This window comes from Desmodus rotundus, chromosome 10 (genome assembly GCF_022682495.2).
Source record: "Desmodus rotundus isolate HL8 chromosome 10, HLdesRot8A.1, whole genome shotgun sequence".
Taxonomy (NCBI): Eukaryota; Metazoa; Chordata; class Mammalia; order Chiroptera; family Phyllostomidae; genus Desmodus; species Desmodus rotundus.
Window position 1 is genome coordinate 91,379,114 of NC_071396.1, and position 19,194 is coordinate 91,398,307.

Genomic DNA, 19,194 nt, shown 5'->3' on the forward strand with positions numbered 1-19,194 from the left:
TTGGCTTCGTCCATGGGTCCTTAAGAACATTTTCCCTTCTTTCCCCCATTACTCTCCTCCCCCCTCCCGTCTGGTTAGTATCAGTTTGTTCTTTATTTCAATGTCTCTGGTTCTCTTTTGCTTGCTTGTTTGTTTTCTTATCAGGTTCCTCTTATAGGTGAGATCATATAGTATTTGTCTTTCATCACCTGACTTACTTCACTTAGCATAATTCACTCCAGTTCCATCCATACTGTCGCTAAGGGTAGGAGCTCCTTCTTTCTTTGTGCTGCATAGTATTCCATTGTGTAAATGTACCACAGTTTTTTTTGATCCATTCATTTACTGATGGGCACCTAGGTTGCTTCCAGCACTTGGCTATTGTAAATTGTGCTGCTATGAACATTGGGGTGCATAGGTTCTTTTCGATTGGTGTTCTAGGATTCTTAGGGTATAATGCCAGCAGTGGAATTGCTGGATCAAGAGGCAGTCTAATTTTTAGTTTTTTGAGGAAATTCCATACTGTTTTCCATAGTGGCTGCACCAGAAATAAAGGTGTTGTGTAAGTTCTTTATAAATTTTGGAAATTAGCCCCTTATCAGATGTATCATTGGCAAATATGTGCCTCCAGTGGGTTGTCTTCTTATTTTGTTGATGGTTTCCTTTGCTGTGCAAAAACTTTTTAGTTTAATGCAAATTAAAACCACAATAAGATCACCTCATGTCAAAATGGCTACTATCAATAAATCAACAAACAACAGGTGTTGGCAAGGATGTGGAGAAAAGGGAATATACTTGTACACTGTTGGTGGGAATGAAGGTTGGTGCAGCCACCACGGGAAACAGTATGGAGTTTCCTCAAAGTATTAATAATGGAACTGCTTTGTGACCTGGTGAATCCACTTCAGGGAATATATTTTAAGAAACCCAAAACACTAATTTGAAAGAATATATGCATCCTTATGTGCATAGCAGTGTTATTTACAATAGCCAAGATTAGGAAGCAGCCCAAGTGCCCATTAGTAGATGAATGGATAAAAAAGTTGAAGGACATAATAGAATGCTACTCAGCCAAAAAAAAAAAAGCCTTACCTTTTGCAACAGCATGAATGGATCTCAATAGTATTATGCTAAGTGAAATAAGCCAGTAAGAAAAAGACAAATACCATATGATTTCACTTAAATGTGGAGTCCAATGAACAAAATAAACCAACACAAAATAGAAACAGACTTATAGATACAGAGAACATATTAACAGCTCTCAGAAGGGAGAAGGTTGGGAGGGCTGAGTGAAAAAGGGGAAGAAATTAAGCAAAAATCCCTACATACAACAGAATGGTGATTGCCAGAGGGAAAGGTGGGTGGCAGGAGAGGGCAAAGGGGGGATAAATGGTTGCAGAAAGAGACCTGACTTTGTGTGGTGAGCTCAGGATGCAGTATGCAGATGATGGGTTACAGAGTTGTACACTTGAATCCTGTCTGATTTTATTAACCAAGGTCACCCCAATAAATTCAATAAAAAGGATATTCCTTCAATTCCACTGAAGCCATACATATTTTTTTACTACTTAGGGTTTTCTCTCTCTTCTCTCTTCCTCAGAGTACTACATTGTACCTGTTCTTTTTTACTCACTAACGAGCTCAGTCTTCCGCAATACATATTCAAATAAAACCATCAGGAAGAATTGGAAAAAAAATAGAAGTAAGACTATTCTTGCTGCTGAGACTCCAGTGACACGTCCAGTATTGACTGGGTTTCCTGAAATCGTCCCTTTACTGTATCTACTAATAGAAAAACTTGAGTAAAGGGAGGAGATGCCAGCAGGATGCCCTGACCTCAGGCAGAATTACTGGGAATACCAAGCATGTGGTTTGCTACCATTCCATATGTTTCCTTATCAAAACCTTTTACACTGTAAGTTCATGCTTAGTTTCTTGTTTTCCCTGCCAGCTGGTATGTTCCATGGTAGTTATTCAGCTAACTATTTTATCCCCGTTGCCTGGTACACTATGGTGTTAATAAATATCTGAGAACAAAGGAATAAATGAATGAATAAATGAAGGTTAAAATAAGAATCAAGACATATTAGGGCTGGGCTGAAATATGGTGCTTACTGGAGCTGGACTGAGTGACCCAAGTCAGGTCAGCTCCAGGTTTGGGTTAATGGTGGGTGTATCTACAAGTTGCAAAGACTGTAGGGATGTACTAAATAAACCTGAGACAATCAAATGGCTTTCTGCTCTGTACTGCAGGTCTGGCCAGCTCGAGGGAAGCTCTCGTTCTGAAAGTCAGTACACCAATGTGGCAGATTATAATGAAGAAGTTAAAGTCACTAAGCCCTGTTCTTAAATTCTGGAATCCTTGGGCACACTGATGTGTTCCGGTTGCTGGGTGGTACATATACCCAGAAATAAGGCCTTAGAATTTAGCCTGGGAAACTGAACTGAACCCGAATCCTGACTTTTGCCCCCTGCCTAGCTTGAATTTGATCACCTTTATTTTTCATGTATTGAGGACCTACTTGTTAGCAAGCTTTTCTGGATATTTGCATTAAAATGAAAATATATATCCGCACCCTGCCCTCACATAACTCAAGTTCATAGAGTTATGGACAAGTAAAGTAGAAAACTTTAAATTTTCCTTTAGATGATGGCATAATTTCTTGGAAAACCCAGTGGCCTTCCAGCCAGTTGCCAGTCTACAGGTGCCAGTCTATTTATTTTCTACTTCAAACTACTAACGAAACTAGAGCCTTATTTACCTCAGGGTCATGAAAGAGCCTTACTCGCACGTCTGGCTCCCCAGTACTCACCCTGAGGACCAGCCCTGTGGTCAGATTTACTGCTGGTCTGAGAATCCCTTCAGGCGCTCCTTCGCCCATCCTCCTGGCCTGCCCCCCTCTACTGCTGCCCTAGACGGGTGGGTTACTGCACCTGAAAGACAGGATGAATTCAGCACAACTCAGTTCTAAAATTCATCAGGGATATGACCTTGCAAAGTTATTTAACCTCTCTTATCCAGAGTCTGGGAATGGGAATAATATGCCTTCCTCTAAAGGTTTCTATGAAGGTCAAAGATGATGAGATAATATTGTATCACACAATGCCTGGCATAGCAGCTCCTATTTTTGTTTTATTTTTCTTAGTTCTTGGGTACATATGTATGACTGGTGAACTATGCTGGAAGGAAGGAAGTAGAAACCTAGGAAAATTAAAAGAGAATTCACTGAATTTATAAATTGGGGTGATTTTAATGGAGAGTACCTTAAGTAAGTAATTGAAAGCTTTGAGTTATTAGCAATATTTGGGACAGAGTGACCTATACTTTGGGAAATGGAGACAGTGATATAGTTTTCATAATATTTTTGGCTTATTCTCTTATATTTGTTTTACAATACAAAATACAGTGAACTAAATTATATGTAGGAATAAATTTATAATAACTAAGAACCACCATGACTATTAACTGTTTTGAATTCAAATCTTTCATGATCTAATTAACCTACCTCTGTGTGGCACCCATGTGAAACATTTGGCAATTAAGTAAAAAATTACAGAAAAAAAGCTTTTCTAAAGAGAGGAAAAAGATAATTTCTCTCATTTTTCTTTGAATAATGCCAGTTTCTGTGTATGTATTTTTGAATCACACTGAAGTTTGGGGTGCCATTGTATTCTTTAACTGTTGATTTGCAATCGAAATCCTTTGAGTATTCAAGTAGTATAGTGGAAGTGACAATTTAGTTACATTTTTATTCAGTCACTCTCCCACCCTTGCTCACACTTGATGTTCCCAAGGCTATATGAGTCTTTATTAAGGTTATAAAATGCTTCGACCTTCACAAAAGGCACCGTGACTTCCCGTGAGGTCCAGAGCATTAATGATGAGGTGAAATGCAAAATCATTATCTGAGAGCAGCATCTCTCCTACCACAGAAGCCATTCAGATCATTTGGTTGAAAGGCAAACGTATCCAAAAGCTAATAAAGAATTCTCTCTGGCAGTTGAAATATTGGGCAAATTGCTTTTCAACCTATGATAGGATGTTAACTGCCTGACAGCTAAATGATGCTGCTGGTTCCCTATATCCGACCCCTGCACGCTGGGTAATTGATGGCCTTTGGGTTCGGAGGTCACAAGCTACTGGTGAGTTTGCAATGAGAAACTTCACGGTGGAAAACGGCCAGTGGTGAAGGTTTAATTCTTGCCATTGTTTCGGTACCAAAGGCTCTAAGGAGGGAGTCATGCTTCATTCAGGGTTAGTGCCACAGCTGCATTCAACTGCTCATGAAACCTTGTAAGTGCACTGGTGAAAAATTAAATGCTGACAACATGAGAAAATGTTAGTTCTGTGAAAACCAACTTAAAAATGGAAGGGCTTACCTTTTTCCGTCTAAGACAGGCTAGTATGCACACATACATGTAAGGCCCACAGGTGATAGTGGTGACAAGCACGTGTCTCTAGCAAAACCCACCTTTTCATTCCGTCTCAGATTTGAGGACTATATTAAGAAGAAGCTAAAATGTTTGAGGGCTGGGAAGTCCATCCCAATCTGTCCTTACCCTACCTTCAAAACATTTTTGTGCATGAAAAGAGTTCTTTATGAATAGAGCAGAATCTAAATTCCTTATTGTCGATTATTACATTTATAATGAGGTAGGTGTTCTTGGATTTCTATTGAATAACATTGATGATTTGATATATACTATCAGAAAATCAAAGAATGTCCTAGTTAAAAAGGATCTAAAAATTAGACTTCCTGGTTCTTCATCTAGTTCATGAGTTCATGGAGAACCACTAGTCCAAAAGGTAGAAATATAGTGTGATAATCATTTTCAATATTACATAAAACTTGCTGGAAATCATATATTTACTATTTGGCGTGGGGATCCATTTTATTTGTTTTTGACTGGTTTGTTACCAACTCCAGGCACAAGCATTACTATTATCTGTGTTCTCAGTGCTATTTAGAAGCTCTTTTTGCTATAAAAGTAACACAGGAAGTACACAGAATCAGTTTTCTGTTTAGGCTCGAGTACTGTGTAGTACTAGTACTACTGACTATGTAGTTCTTGATTCTTTTGAAGCATTTTCTCATACAAACTAGGCATTAGAGCATAAAAACCAGCACCGTTGCTCACTTCGGCTGCACATATATGTATTAAAGTTGGAAGACACAGAGAAGATTAGCATGGTCCCTTTGCTCAGGATGACATGCAAATTCATGAAGTGTTTCATAGTTTTATTTTTATTTTTTAAAATTACTATATTGTTGTTCAATTACAGTTGTCTGCATTTTCTCCCCACCACTACCCCCTACCCCAGCCAAACCCATCTCCCTCCCTTGCTTCCACCCTCTCCCTTGGTTTTGTTCATGTGTCCTTTATAATAATTCCTGAAAACCCTTCCCCTCACTGTCCTCTTCCCCCCTCCCCTCTGGCTATTGTTAGAGTGTTCTTAATTTCAATGTCTCTGGATATATTTTGTTTGCTTTTTTCTTTTGTTGATTAGGTTCCAGTTAAAGGTGAGATCATATAGTAATTGTCCCTCACCACCTGGCTTATTTCACTTAGCATAATGCTCTCCAGTTCCATTCATGCTGTCTCAAAGGGTAGGAGCTCCTTTCTCTCTGCTGCACAGAATTCCATTGTGTAAATGTACCATAGTTTTTGGATCCCCTCATTTGCTGATGGGCACTTAGGTTGCTTCCAGCACTTGGCTATTGTAAATTGTGCTGCTATGAACATAGGGGTGCATAGATTCTTTTGGATTGTTGTTTCAGGGCTCTTAGGGTATAATCCCAGCAGTGGAATTGCTGGATCAAAAGGCAGTCTAATTTTTAGTTTTTTGAGGAAATTCCATACCGTTTTCCATAGTGACTGCACCAGTCTGCATTCCCACCAACAGTATACTAGGGTTCCACCAAAAAAACTAGTTGACCTAATAAATGAATTTGGCAAAACAGTGGTATACAAAGTCAATACTCAGAAATCAAAGGCATTCCTGTATACCAACAATGAAACAGCAGAAACAGAAATCAGGGAAAAAATCCCATTTGATATAGCAACAAGAATAAACCTAACCAAGGAGATAAAAGACCTGTAGATTTCTACTCAGAAAACTACACAACACTGAAGAAAGAAGTTAAGGAAGACACAAACAAATGGAAGCATGTACCATGCTCATGGATTGGAATAATTAACATCACCAAAATAGCCATACTACCCAAAGCAATTTATAGATCCAATGCAATGCCTATTAGAGTACCAATGGCATATTTCACAGATATAGAACAAGTTCAGAAATTTATATGGAACCATAAAAGACCCCGAATAGCTGCAGCAATTTTGAGAAAGAAGAACAAAGCAGGTGGGATCACAATACCTGATATCAAACTGTATTCCAAGGCCACTGTAATCAAAATAGCCTGGAACTGGCGTAAAAATAGACGCATAGACCAATGGAACAGAACAGAGCCCAGAAATAAACCCAAGTCTCTATGGTCAATTAATATTTGTCAAAGGGGGAAGAAGCATAAAATGGAGTAATAATAGTCTCTTCAACAAATGGTATTGGGAGATCTGGACAGCTATGTGCAAAAAAAATGAAACTCGGTCACCAACTTACACCATACACAAAAATAAATTGAAGGTGGATAAAGGACTTAAATATGAGTTGTGACACCATAAAAGTCCTAGAGGAAAACATGGGCAGGAAAATCTCAGACTTTCCACGCAGCAATATCCTCACAGACATGTCCCCTAAAGCAAGGGACATAAAGGAAAGAATAAACAAATGGGACCACATCAAATTAAAAAGCTTCTGCATGGCTAAAGAAAACAGCATTAAAATAAAAAGAGAACCAACTATATGGGAAAACATATTTGGCAATGATACCTCAGACAAGGGTTTGATTTCCAAAATATATGAAGAACTCACATGTTCCACAGTTTTAAAAGGAAAGGCTATTCCGACATATGGACTCTTTTTGTACTTGAATTTTCTAAACTGTAATGTGGAATTTTTCTTACCTCCCTATAAGTCACTTGGACATTGGTCACTTGTAAGAGATTTGAACTTCAATAATTATGAGAGCTACAAAGAAAAATAATTGTCCTAAAATTAGCTTGTCTTTTTTTATTTGGTTTTAATGTTTCAATGTTTGCATAAAGATATTGTTTTGGGGGAGGATGTAGCAGAGACGTGGCCAATTTCTTTTGTAAGTGTACAATAAATGAACACATATTGGAGGCAAAAAAACCCAAACAAACAAACACCCAAAAATAAAATAAAAAAAAATACTGAACTGAGAACCAGGATTGTTGGCTTTTGGTAATGACTTGGCCAATATCTTTGACAATTTTTAAAGGTTGTCTTATTTACTGGGGTTTTAATTTCTAGTCATACCAGATCATCTCTAAGGCCTCTTCTAGGTTTTCACTTCAATAATGAAACTACACTATTGTTGCTGAATGTGCTTATTATTCGTAAGATAGACAATTAGGAGATCTGAAGTTATTCATGCTGGGACTTGGAGCATATTGAAAGTCGAGAGTCTGCTTCCTAAAGACTCCACAATCTCACTTGTAGCAGCATCAGTATTTTAAAGGCATAAATAAAGACATTTATAATAAGGATAACTTTTAAGAAAAATTTACCTTGGACCTATTTAGACTGGTACCCTAGAAAGCCACATGAGTAGCATTAACCACAGGCTGGAAAGCATTTAGCTAATTCCTTCTAGCTATTCCTATGGAGACCATTTGAATTCTGGTTTTTCATGAAAAAGAGAAGGAGATAGGGTGCTGCAGAACTAGTGGTTCTTAAGTCCATGTCTCTCAATATTTCCTACCTAAAATAGAGAAAAAAACAGAAAGGCAAATAAAACTGCACATGAGTAACTCACTCAATGTACTTGGAGATAGAGTATAGCTTAATTTTAGAATAACTGTAAACAAAAAAGGTAATAAGGAAAAATGGAAGAAAAAAAATCACCAATAGCAGTACATGATCTCTTATGTTCCCACCAGGTCACAAGACTTTGAGGCCAAGTAAGCAGTCTGAGAAAAAGTCAGGGGGAGAAACTAGAAGGAAGCTGTGACCTGAGTGAAGTTAAGCCAGTCTTAGTCAGCAGATAGCAATGTAACTCAGTATGTGAGAGTGTGGGTGGTAGGAAAGGAATGTACAAAGACACACTCCTAGAAATGATAGTGCTTGAGAAGTTCAGGGGAAGAAAAAGGCAAACATGAGGGAGGAGTGCCTTTGGCGATTAGGTGGTAAGAGGAAAGCGAAGGGGAAAGATACCCATCCCTGTCTCAACCACACACACACACGCCACAAATTCACTAAGGAATCCAGATGTTGATACATGTACAGGACAATGTGCCCTCCTAACTATTAATCTTGCAAACCACTGAAGATCCACAGAATGAACAGAAGAAAGCGAAATAAATCTAGTCAAAATTTAGTGTGGTCACCGTATCAGAAAATATGATTCAGCACATCTGGGAAATCAACTCAGAATGATTGTCTCCAAGGTAAACCCTAGAAAAATTACTAGACTTCAAAAAAACAAAAACAAAACAAGAAAAAGAAAAGATCTCTCAAGGCCACCAGGCCAAAGATCAAAGTACATTTGACTTATTAAAAACAAATAAGGAAAAACAATAATGGCATGAGCGAGGGTAGAAGGTGAATGCACAGATGTTGTATTTTTTATCAAAGCAAAAATAAAGTAATTAAATATGAGTGGAGAAGACAGTGGGGTAGAAAGTAGAATAAGTTTATTGATTTTTGTATAGGCAACAGGTAGAATTTAAAGAATGCTATTAGGAAGTGATACACCAGATATTAAGATTACAGGACTAGACAGACTCTAAGAAGAATTTTGACTCGAAACTGTTTTCCAAAGAACACATAAGATAAAAGGCATTATAGAAGATATAAATTCAAGGGTAACCACTAAAATGAAAATATAATTCTTCTTAATTACCATTTTTAATTGAAAAGCAAATACACATTGTATAAAGAAATAAGCATAGCAAGTATGACCTAACATACATAGATCTAACAGTATTGTGACAGAATTGAGACCGTCAGAATTGAGACACAGTAGTCATATCCGTAAATGGGAATTGACTTGTTAAAAGAATGTGATTTTCACTTTGTTTTACAAAGCAATACATAGCTGTATGCTGTATACAAGGAACATAATTAAAACAAAATAATTAGAAACACAAACAAATAAAATAGGCAAAGGTACAATGAATCCACAGAAACAGTAAGAAAGGAGACATTTGAACTTATTATCAGATAAAGCAATATTCAAGCCAAAAAAAGCAATAAAACTGATGAGAGATACTTTTTAATGCTAAATGCCACAAGTCAAAACAATCATATGAAATTTATGAATATAAACTGTAGAACATTCATAGAAACACAAAACAAATTAAGTGGACAAACCAAAAATAATTAAGGAGCCAGAAAACCTAAATAACATAATAAAAGAGATGTTATCATCATATTCCAAGTGGTAGGCTCTGATAATAGAAAATGCACTTCCTTCTCAGGTGCTTATGGAGCATTTATGAAGTTGTTCATACACTAGCTCACAAGGAACACATCAAAATGTTCTGTAGTGCAGAAATATTACCAACAATATTCTGATTACAATGCAATATAACTAGCAATTATTAGCAAAGCAAAAAATTAAAACTCCCTTCTACCAGGAAATATTTTCAAAACCTTCTGTTAGACAACTCATGGGTGAAACAAGGGAATACAGGCTGAAACTGCAGAATTTAATAAGACAATCGAAACACTACGTAAAGCGCCCTTGGGGTACACTTGAAGCCGTGGTCAGAGGGAAATTCATAACACAGACTCTTTCACTAGTAAAAAGGAAAGAATGAAAGCAAATTAAATACCCAACCAAACACCAGAAAGCAGTCAAGCAAAAGAAAGCTCAAGAGAGGAAACAAGAAAAGCAGAAGTTAACAAGGTAGATTAGTACAGAAAAACAGTAGATTTGGATGTGTGAGCATCGGTGTGTGTGTGTGTGTGTGTGTGTGTTGGTACAAGTGGGTGTGCATGCGTGGGTGGGGTGGGGGTTGGTTCAGGGAGAATGGAGTGGGATCTTCTTTCAGACTTGAGGAATTCTATGGCAAACATAGATTTCTCTAGGATAGGAAAATGTGTGTGTATGCACACAAGCACACGTGATTTTTCTGTAATTCATTGTTTTACAACTTTAAATTGGGAACATGTGTGATTTTCATTTCTGAACTGTGACAGCTAATACCGAAATGACAAGTGAGAACTAACACTATTAAGCCCCAGCAGAGTTGCTGCGTTTATCTCTGTAATGGTGATAATTGATTAGAACTTACGCTCTCTGGTCAGTGCCTGAGCTCTTTAGGGTGGAGGCTGACTCAGTGCTGCTCACACCGTAGCTTGGGTCCTGACTATGCCCTGACCTCGAGAGAGACATGGGTTCTTGGAGCCTTTTCAGTGCCGGAGGTCTGGCTGCAGGCAACTCCGAGGTAGTGAAACCAAACCTACAGAATGGACGGGCTCTTCCCAAGCAACTTAGCTGTACTGGCAGCAGCTGGACAGTGTTCCTCATTAATATCTGTCAGCATAATCATCACATCATTGTATGCCAGTGGCACGGACTCAGCTCTGGAATCTATATAGAAAAAGTACCTGGATCCCAGTCTTTCAATGGCTTCAAGACAGCCAGGAGTGACTGCTCTGGAGCAAGGTGGGTAGTGGGCCTCTAGGCAAGGTGTCCCTGCCCATGAGGATGTGCCACTTGGCATTCAGCTATGATGACACCCTGGAGGACCCTGCACCCATGACCCCTCCTATATTAGACATGGGCAACATCCCCTAGAAGCCAGTGACTACAGAGCGCAAGTATCAGCACTTTACCAAAGTGGAAGATGGAGAGGCCAGTGTCTTTTCCCCTGCTATGATGCCGTCATTGGCCATTGACAGTATGGACAAGGTCCCCATGGCGAAGGCTAAAACCACCCGTGTCATCATGAATTCTCTGGTCACAAAACAGACCCAGGAGAGCATTCAGCATTTTGAGCAGCAGGCAGGGCTGAGAGATGCTGGTTACACACTGCACATGGGCCTTTCCACTGAGGAGGCCAAGTACCTTCGGGTGGCAGAAGCACTCCACAAACTAAAAGTACAGAGTGGAGAGAAGTAGCCAGCCTCAGCCCAGTCTGCCCCCAGCAGCACCCCCACTTCCCCTAGAGGCTGGTTCTCTTCTGGCTGTTCCACAGCCTTACCTGGCCCAAATCTTAGCACCTTAGATTCTGGATCGGGGATAAAGACAGGAACTCGGCAGATAAATGGAGACTCTTTGGACCAAGAGCTCTCCAGAAGTCTGATTTGGGAGGTTTTGCCACCCAGGCTTACAGAGGAGCCCAGAAGCCTCCTCCAAGCAAGCTGATCCATGCATAGTCTACCCGAATGGCCAAAGATCCAATAACCTTCAAGCTGCCCACAATGGACATCCCAGTGATCGAAGGGAAGAAACAACCACCAATGGACCCAGAATCTCACACCCACTGGCTTCTAGAGCTTTCTCTTCCAGTGACTCTGGATAGAGGATGTCTTGCACCCTCTCCCCTATTATCCTGGCTCTGAATTAGGAAAGGTTTGGGCTGTTTTTTTTTTTTTTTTTTTAAATCTCTTAAACTGAGGCTGGAACTGGAGACATAATTGGTTTTTGAGAAACATGAGAGCAAAGCCTGTCCTTGCATGGAAGATGTCGTATGTTGCTTTAATTTATACTTAGACTAAATAGTCTCAGCCGTGATGTATGGGGGCCTCATCACCTGTGTTTGCATCGTTTAGGGTAGACAAGAACCTGATCATTGCTTACTAGGCAGATAATGTTTCTGTTGTTCCTTTGCCATGGCCAGTGTGTGCATGGGCAGGTCATGGCAGAGAGGTGCTCACTGACTAGTCACTGGCCCCCTCGACTGCTGGTGCTGTGTGCTCCAGCCTTGTCAGTGAGGGGACCTACCATCTGTTTGAGATCTGGGCACAAAGAAAAGCCAGACTTGGCAGGGACCCTCCTGCTGCGTGGAGACTGGAGCCCTGGCTCTCTGGCAGAAACAGTTCTTACTGCTGTGCCTCCGCAGACAGGCATTGCCTGTCCCAGCAGGACAGGTTTGCTGGGCAGTGCTTCCGTGTCACGTTTCAGCAAACACAAGTCTCGCATGTCCTTTGTTGCACTTTAAAGTGAGATTAAGTTAACTCCAATTGTGGAAAACTTGCTCAGGGAGAAAATTCAGCCCACTGCTTTGGTATAAATGGACATTAAGTTTTTCAAAGTAAACAGGGAGTAAAGTAACTCTGTGTAGGTTATAGTCTGGATGTTCATTAAAACAAGCGTCACCAGGGCCTGCAGCTCTTTCTTAGAGATGAGAGGGAGAAAAAATGTTCCTCATGCCACCATTTCCCCCCAAATGAGCCTCATACCTGTATAAACACAGCACTCACTGAGGAGAGGAGCCAGAGGAAGCACCTGTTCTTTTCTCCTCGCTGTTCAGTTGTTTGGTCGTTGTCCTGAGCGCTGTGTCGAATCCCTGCTGTTTTAGCTTTGGAAGGAGCATGTTTACGTGGCCAGCGGGGCTGACCTTTCCATAGAGAGGGCCTGGAGTTCCAAATGATGAGAACAAGTAATGTATTTGTGTCTTCTGTTATGCTCGTATCTCTCACTTGTATTGACAATAAAAATCTGTACTGCTTTCTGAAAAAAAAAAAAAAACAGTGATAATTGATTAAGGGACTCCATAATGTATAATATCTGGGCTAGCAGCAGTGGTGGTGGCAATAAGAAAACAATGGACATTACTCTTGAGCAAATGAGAGTTAGATTCAATGCTGGATTTCTTCAGCTATGTTTGGGTTTTAGAATTATATTCTTAGAGGATTCCTAACGCTCACTTCTACTAAAATTCTTCCAGGAGAAATAAATCACTTCAGTACAGTGAGTGTGAAACACTTTAGCCTCATGCCTAAATGCTTTATTATCAAAAATGCTCACAAAATGCTTTATTATCAAGAACAATTATGTTGTAGCAGAGCAAACATTTTGATTGGATGAGCTGAAAAAAGATGACTTATAGAATATTTCTACAACTCGAAGCTAAGAACAATTGCTCTGAGGATTCAAATTTTATCTTACACATCAGTACTCTGAATATTCCAGGCTTTTAGAACATTTATTGACTAAATATACCAAAGAGTAAACAATTGTTTATTTTTGACAATTCAGTTCTCCCTTCTTTAGACACATTATAGGTTGTCAATTCTTTTGTTGTTGTTGTTGTTATATGTCCATAAAACTTCAACCTTCATGAACAAAGGAACTTGTGAGTTCCATAGCACTAGGCTGAAATTGCTCCTAGTAAAAAAAAATAGTTTAATTAATTCATAAACTTTTCTCGTTTAAAACATTTATCCTGTGTCTTTGATTCTCACTATAAATTGTAGCCATATTTCATTCTAATATATTCTATTATTATTTGGTGCCTCAAAAGATTTAAAGGATGCCAATTTCCTGTAAAATTTATTGGGAAATATTCAGCAAAGCTGTTTAAAGGAAACTTATAAAAATACAACATACAAAAGATTTATCACATTGCTTGCATTTTAGCATGTTTCCAGATTTAGTATCCTAGTTCCTTTCTGCCTTTTGACATGAGTAAGTTTAATATTAAATATTAACTCTCTTCCCCATAAAAATACATATATATTATTTATTTAGGATGGATTTGTTATAAAATTATTTAGAGATTTCCATACTCTACTGCTATGCTTATGTAAGGATCATTTGTCCTTATTTCATATGATAAGCTTTCCTTATAAATTTTATTTGGTAGTCTCATCACACACCCCTGCCAAAAAAAAAGAAAAAAAAAAAAGAATAGGAATCCTCCTTCACTGGTGGGGGAGGGAAGCCTCTGCTTTATTTTAGCACCTTCCTATTATCTTCTCCAAAGAAAATGACCTAATTAACCTGATGATTCAGATTCTGGGAGACTGGTCTGGCTGTGCAACCTCAGGTGTTGGGTATCCATGTGTTTAAAGGCCATTCCCTGCTGTCATGTTTAATTTTAGGTGTCATCTTGGCTGGGCTATGTTGCCATGTTGTTTGGTCAAACTCCAGCCTAGATGTTGTGGGGGGGGGGGTAAATAGGGGTATAAGGGGACTAAATGGTAATAGAAGAAATAATACTCAAAAAAATAAAATAAAAATACAAACAAAAATTACATTTAAATCAGTAGGAATGAGTAAAGCAGATTATCCTTGATGGTGTGTGAGTGGGTCTCAGTCAATCAGTTGAAGGCCTTAAGAACAAAGACTTGGGTTTCTAGAAGAAGAAGGAACTCAGAACAAGACTTTGACATCAATGCTTACCTGAGTCTCAAGCCTGCTGGCCTGTCCTTTAGATTTCAGATGAGTCAGCCTCTGAGATCCTGTGAGCTAATTCCTTGTAATCAATCAGTCTCCCCCTCTCTCCATACCTCCCCTTCCCTACCTCCCTCTCCTCCCTCTCTCCCCTCTTCTCCTTCTTCTCCTCCTCCTCCTTCTTCTCTTCCTCTTCCTCCTTCTTTTCTCTTTCCCTCGTTCTCTCCCTCTCTCTCTGGCTATGAGCTCTGTAGAATATACCTGCTAATACATCTCTCCCATCACTTTTCTATTTCTATTTGGCTTGCCTAGGAAATTGACCACAGAGGACAAGTTCCTTCATTAATACTCTTTCTATCTCACCATACTTCTTCCTTCTTGAGGAAAGATCTGGAACTTCCTTCAGAGTGAGGGAAGCTAAGGCTATGGGCTCTGGCCCAGTCCAGGGACTCCCACATTGGGTCTTACTGGTGCCTGGCAAAAATGAAGTGATCCCCTTCCTGATATTTGCAGCTCCTTTGGGAACAACTCAGGTTAGGAGGGCAGGATGGGCCACAGGACTTTTTGGATGAAGCCAAGTATCGTTGAGTAGAACCCTAAATCCTACCTGACCTGCAAACATATCCTAATTCAATTTCTTGGGGGTATAAGGGAGCAGCTCTACTATTCTTGAGGCTAAGTCTCATTCTATCACAAAAAGGAATCTCTCTGGTCAGAAGATACAGAAAAGAGAGGCACAAAATCCCATCTGTTCTTCTCTCATTCTGGGACCATCACTGAGTTATTAGCTTTACTTTAGTACTTAAAGCCATTAAATTCACAGCATAATCCTGTGAGGTAAACTTTGTTCTGAGCACACTCAAGGTCACACAGCCCCTAAGTGCAGCTGACATCTATCCCCTTGAAGAAGCGTGCCCTTCACAGCACCCACAGTTCCTTTGCTGGCCAAGTGGACAGAAGCCCCACAGACCCACCTCCCACCTGAGGATGGGCCTTAAATTTGAAGCCTCTGCATGTATTTGAATGATATTTTTCTAAATACTGAATTAGTTAGATATCCACTAAAGTTCATGTTCTCATTCCTTCTAAATTAGAGAATTGGGCTGAGATTTAGCTGTCTTCCCAGAGACCATATTATCTCAGCCTTCATTGCAAGTAGGGACTGTCATGTGACTGAATTCTCACCTGGCCCCTGACATTTGCACGTCTTGCTGGAAGTACTCTTTTCTTTCTTCCTACTGGATGAGATGCCCAAAGCATGGCCACTGCTCGAAGATGGCAGAGCCCCTGTACTTTGGGTCTCTGAGTCAGGGCATGCAGGAAGCTACCCACTGCCCTAAAACACCCACCCTGGACTATTATGTGAGTGAGAAATAGACCTTTCTTATTTTTTAAGACACTGGATTAATATTAGGTCTCTTGCACCAGCAGAACAGCTTAGTCTATCTTAACCAGGGGGCATTCTGTTTATATTTTTAATTCATTTATTTAACATATAGGATTTTATTATGTAAAAATATGGTGCACTAGAATAAATGTGTTTCATTGGTGAACTTATCCTGATGATTCAGCTAATATCTTTATGCAGGGCCAAAATTCACCATCAAGTCAATAAATTAAAAAAAATTCCACTGAATTTGTTGGTGGCCAATATGTAGAAAACTTAGCTGGTGATTTTTGACTGATTTTTTCTGCTCCATTTTAGAAGCAGTAGGTGGCCTCAGGGCCGGATCAGGTGTGTCCTCCTGCAGACTGGCAGGAGTATTTTCATTCCTTTGCTGTAGCTATATCCCCAATTTCTCTCAAACCAGCTATGTTTCTAGCAACATTAATAACAAAGAAAATCAAAGACAAGTATTTTCAGCCTCTGTTTGCCTTTGTTTCTTTGTGTAACTTACTGTTGCCATCAGCTTCTACAGTGTCTTTAATAACGGCGGGCCTTCCTCCTCTCTGGTCACTGGGCGAGGCCGGTTGCCACCTGGGCAGTGGGATGCGTGGGTGCTCACAGGCGTTTCTAATTTCCCGTGACTATGACATGGTTATTTTTATGGAATAATTATTACAGAAAGATGTTTCGAGCTTACTATTTTTTTCTTTCCTCACATAGCAGCTTAATCTAGTGTCTCACCATACACTTAAATTTGTTTTCATGATTTTGGAACAGGTGGGCACATATTACGAAATGTCAAATTCCATCAGCCTGGCTGAATATAGATACTCCATGTGCTGATTTCCGGTGCAGTTAAAAGGGGGGGGAGCGGGGAACATGATCTGTCAAAATAGCAGTGAGGGATTTTAGTCGTCATATCTCGCTTTGCCCCACTACAGTTTTATTTCTTTGTTTGGTATCTCCTACTTTTATTTGTCATGGCTCTGGAATTCTCAGCTGTGCGATATCGGTTATGAAAACATCCACTGGATCCTATCACATTTTTTAATCAAAACCTATTGCACTTGAAAAAAATACAAAGTCTTCAGCTTGGCCCACAGTAGGCATTGATTAGACCATGCCTTCACACCTCCGTGTTGTTTTTATCGTTCTCTAGACACAGTAACCGTTGGAGGGGTTATTTTGGTCCTTTTTTAAAGTGGTTTGAACATTCATAAAAGCCTTTCTAAGCCTTCTAATAAGGCGTCCTGCTCTAACTGAGCATTCACAGAATTGCAATTTGCTTTTGTGTCTGATTATTAATTTAATAGTTGTCAATTCTCTGCATTGAATACCTACTGTTTTGCCGGCTCAGTATACTTTCTTCTACATTTCCTGTGAGTAGAAAGCTTTCTGTAAACTTTGTCTCCCACCCCACCTATGTGATTTCTCCCAGAAATGTCTGTCATGTAATTATAACTCTGCCCCAGGTAACTTTCCATAATAGAGCAGTGGGCACCTAATTCCACTGTGCACCTTCTAGTCACAGGTGATTGGAAGAGGGACCAATCAGACTTCTTTCCTATGGTTTTTCAGACTGCGTTTATCAGAGTCAGTCCTTTTCTAGTAGTATTCCGGTGCTTTGACAGCCTTTCCCCCAAATGTGGGGAAATCCCGGCCGTCTACAATGAGCTGACATGCAGAAAGACTCAGATGTGAGACAGGATTCAGAGTGCCAGTGGTATTTGAGTGCCTGATTCCAGTTAGAAGCCAGGTAGAGACATTGACCTTCGAGGTGGACTAATTTATGAGATACCCCAGTCTTTCTGTTGCTTTCATGTCAGTGAGTCTGATTTGGATTGCTGTTACTGGCAATTAAGCTCCATAAAGGCACACTTTTTAGCTAGGATTTACCATTTTCCACTTTTCCTCATAACAATATTGTGTAGTTTTGTAAAGGAGGCTCTACTGTTAAGAGTGTATTGAACTACGAAGGAACCACGTACTAATAATCCTACTTCTATGATTTCTTCATTTCATGCTACACTGTGAATGGTTGTGTAAAGGTTTCTTGTTTTCCTTTATTTTGAAATCTGGAAAGTGTCCAGGCTGTGAAAGTCTCTTTAAATTATAGATTTAATACTTGATTTAAAGCAACCACTCTAGATTATTTTTGTGTGTGTTCTCTTATTTTCCATCCTCCCAAAATGTAAATACTTATTCGAAAATAGGTTTAAAAAATTATCCACTTGAAAAAGTTTGTTTTGCTGATTTCTCATATGTAAAACTTCTTAAGTTCTGTTGTCTCAGGGATGGGTAGAAAGGAGCTTACTATTTTGACAATTTTTCCTGAAAGTATCCCACTAACGAAGGCTTCAGGGATCCAACTGTGCAATATAAAAACGTGGGCTCTCCTCATCTCTCAAAACTCACAACCAGGGACCAGGCTCTTACCACTTCGCCATATGCTAGAATATTTCAGGGAGTCAAGTCAAGTTGGAACCACGTTTCCTATAGTTTCACTGTAATTGTTTATACAACAGATGCAGGCAATCCATCAACATCAGGAGAAACTACTAGAAAACAGCTTTTGTGGCTGTAGATACCAGGACACAGTCTTAAATGCTTGCTTAAAAAAATACACCATTATTTTCACCATTTGAAAAAATCATTAATATTTAAATAATATGTTTGGTGGTGTTTTAAATATAAGCTTTATGGAAATAAAGTTTGTATAATTAGGTCTGAAAAGTAGTAATAATGATGATAATAACATGCGAGTAATCTTTTATAGTTTACAGAACACTTCCTTAGCCATTCATACATTTAATGTGTTCAGCAGCTCATAAGAGGTAACATTTTAGAGATGATGAAAATAAGTTCAGTTGACTAAAGTGATTGAATAAGAATTGCCAGATAAAATACAGGGCATCCAGTTAAATTTGAATTTCAGATAAACAATATTTTTTTAGTTTAAATATGTTCTAAATATTGCATGCTTATCTGAAATTTAAATTTAACTGAGTGTTCTGCATTTTTATTTGCTAAATATGGGAATCCTAGATAGAACTATGGTCGCAACGTTAGTAATTGGCAAGGCAGGAAGTCCACCACAACCAGTGGAGAAGGTGACAGTTGCTGTGAACTTGGAAAAGATTCTAGTATATACTCAGATGGAATTATTGTCTCTGTCAGGACATTGAAAGAGACATAATTTCTTCACACCCCAGATCAGGCATGAGGCAAGTTTAAAATTGATCGTGAACAGGCACCAATTCTGGTGTGATTTGAAAATATGTGGTGTATATCGAACCAGGTATTGCTAAGCACTAAATAGTCAGATTTCTTTACTGGCTACCCTCCACACCTACCAATTACTAAGGGTTAATGACTTCTCTGAGTGCAATGCAT

General features: G+C 39.2%; 1 non-coding gene and 1 pseudogene across 1 annotated transcript; both read left to right on the forward strand.

The window, feature by feature from the left end:
• Positions 1-5,118: 5,118 nt before the first annotated feature.
• Positions 5,119-5,221, forward strand: LOC128779482 (U6 spliceosomal RNA). Its single transcript, XR_008425457.1, has one exon. It is a non-coding gene; the product is annotated as a U6 spliceosomal RNA (small nuclear RNA).
• A 5,478-nt stretch (positions 5,222-10,699) lies between these two features.
• Positions 10,700-11,638, forward strand: LOC112322877 (putative monooxygenase p33MONOX pseudogene; annotated as a pseudogene).
• Positions 11,639-19,194: the final 7,556 nt, after the last annotated feature.